A 3,010-nucleotide genomic window follows, 5' to 3' on the forward strand; every position below is an offset into this window, starting at 1 on the left:
AAAAACTCTTCCATCCTCGCAGTGGATCAGTCTAAACGACTCAGGTGTAAATTGACTACAAGTGCTTCCAAGTGCAGCGGGGCTGCCGTAGCTTAGCGCTTGAGGAAGCGTAATTTAGGTCACCGACCTTACGTTCTTTATAAGAACCAATATGAGTGAAGCGGATCGCAATCCACCAAATCCAAGAGTAGTTAGCTCCATAGCCAAGGCTAATAAACTCTACGGTTTAAATTCGAACTGAGTTTTATTTTTTAGCGGCAAAAAAACGCCTATTTTAAAATGTTTAGATTTTCCTAAATATATATAGTAAAATCTAAACACATGCAAAACTACTGGCTACCTAGCCACATACCGTATTTTTGTTTGCAGTCACACCATGCCCATCTCGTGTGACATACACCCCTGTTTCCAGAGTACGTGTAATTCCGTTACATCAGACACTACGGGTGGATATCCATTCCAAATTTATAAAATGGATGACTACTAAGTGCTACTAGTGTAACGGGTTGTTACTTAGCATACTTTTTAAATCGACGAAGGTGATTGCTTATCTTACAGATTGAACTCCGCATCGTTGACGACACTTTGAAGTTAGTATGATGTCAGTATGGGCTCCGAAATACTATAAAGTTCTTGTGAAGGCTACTCCTATCTTTTCAAAATAATTTATATCTTGCAGCAATAAAACATTAGTAAAATATGTAAACAATAATGCAACAGGATTACACCCATTTTAGTCTGCACATCCACCTGCCTTTGAGCTTAAAACAACACTCTGATTTTGAATCCATTCATATGCTTAATTTTTGTTAGTATTTCTCTGTTGTTGTACCTTGGTAGAATATTGCGATACTAGCATTAATTTTGAAAGAATTAGAATTCGCGAGAAGCACGCATTCTACTACTAAAAGATAAAATTGTCAAAGTTTAAAGGGCACCTCCAGGGCTTGCTTAGCCCCACGAGGGTTTGGGTCATTCCGAAATTATATCACCCCAGTCTATCAGTGAATTTGAAGATGCGCATGTTTACCTTACTGTTGTTTTCTACCTCTTCTATCCGACGACAGAGACTTTAGATAAGTATACCTTTGTGTGATGGAGCAAAAATGGTCTCATGTTATTCTGTGTCAACAGCATACGTTGAGCTGCCGTAGCTCATTCACTTCGAGGAAGCTTAGCAACATTCGGCGACCTTCGCTCTGTACTTAGCCCCAGTAAGAGTGTAGCGGATCGCAATCCGCTTACTCCAAGAGTAAGTACAATCTGCAACTTAAATCTTCTGTTCAGAATGTAAACTTTGTTTCTCGGTTTCATTTGCGGCAAAGTCGCCTATATCTAAATCTATAGATTTTCTATCTATATAGTAAAACCTAATGAAATGTATAGCTACTGGCTGTTCCAGCCACGTACTGACTTGTTGTTTAAGTGTAGCCACACCATTGTGTGGTCACACCATCTTATGCGACCCCGTTACAGAACGGATTTATATCGGTATTTGGTATTGAGGGGAGGCATTGCTGGCAGTTGAAGGCCTGGAAGCTGTTATGCTCGCCTGAAAACATTCACCAGCCATAAGAACACGCCACTAAATTTTGATTGGAAAACCAGACGCCTGTCGAAGCATTATCGCTTTTATAGCTATGTAGGGCGAGACCGCTTCTGTCTAGCATTGAGTTCGTTAAGGGTAAGTATTATACTCTCCGCTAAACAGAAGAAGTCTAGATGGTCTTGAATTGAATATTGAGTCAAGCTGAGCATCAGCGCGACATGCACTTAAACGTGCATTCCCATTTCTAGCAGGCATTGATAGTATGGGAAATCGATGTCGCAAGTCTTTGCTTGTTTGCCGCATGCATCCAAACTTGAATCAACCTACCAGAAGAGGGGTTTTGCTGTACTATGTCCAAAAGTTTAACTCTCACAGCGGGCCCACCCATTACTTATTAGCATTACCGTATCTAAGGATGTCTCTTTCAACGCGACTTGCATCAAGACCTTTTGCATTCAAACAACTTTTTTTGCTGCTGTATACTTAAATGCGGAGCACAACTCTTGATCCGCAAGGGTCAGGTTGGTAGGTTCTCTAAGCGCGCCAGAGGCTATGAGCCTAGTAAGATTGAGAATCATGACGTCCCCTATATATCGAAGTAAGCGCCTTATTATCTGCGGGTGACACATAGCTAAACAGAAACGCCCTGCATTCTCCTTTCTGAATGAGTAGTGTGGCTCAAAGTTCGAACTCCCCAGCATACTGGTTCGACCGACCACTTTTGAGGATATCTCGTATTCTGCTGTAAAATAACAATTTTGAGCCCTCTTACACTCAAAGGTCTAAAATTTATATAGAGCGGCACTCTGGTGCTAACCGATCAAGTGATCTGGTCCTAGAAATCATAGTGCTGATCTCTACGAAGCCATAGAGATCCCTGTAATATAAAGGGCTTCATGTAACTTTATACGACGATGTTATCTTGGATGAGGTAAGGATATACGAAGGCGTGAACATAGTAAGTACGGATACAATATAAGTGTACTTTACGACGAAGACACAAGAAACGTGTCAAGAATTCTTTTAATCGTATAATAAACTTTTGGGGTCTGATAGCGAGCGACACAGTTTAATATTACACCTCAATTCGGTATATGATCTCTTGCTAGGGATGATTGAGCTGAAGTCTCGCGAGCTTTGAATTGATCAGAAGACGGAAGATTAGAGTTCCGCTGGTCAATCATGTCGGAGCTCTGATGCCTAATAAGTCTACCGCAGCGAGAAAGCAAAAGCTCACTTGGGGCGGGCACGAAGTTGTGACATCTTAATGCAAAACCCATAAGGGTACAAGATAATGAGCAATGATATTGTTGAAAGTCTTGATCAAAATTTCAAAGGCAAGGGTGCGTGGCGCGGTCTCCAGAATTATACCTTGTCAAGGCAGGAAGAGATTGCTCCAAACCGGAGCCTTCTGCATTAATCTTTGTGAAGACGGATGGAGGCGGCATTAGGCCCTTGTTT

This window comes from Plasmopara halstedii (genome assembly GCF_900000015.1).
Source record: "Plasmopara halstedii genome assembly, contig: Scaffold_54, whole genome shotgun sequence".
Lineage (NCBI taxonomy): Eukaryota > Oomycota > Peronosporomycetes > Peronosporales > Peronosporaceae > Plasmopara > Plasmopara halstedii.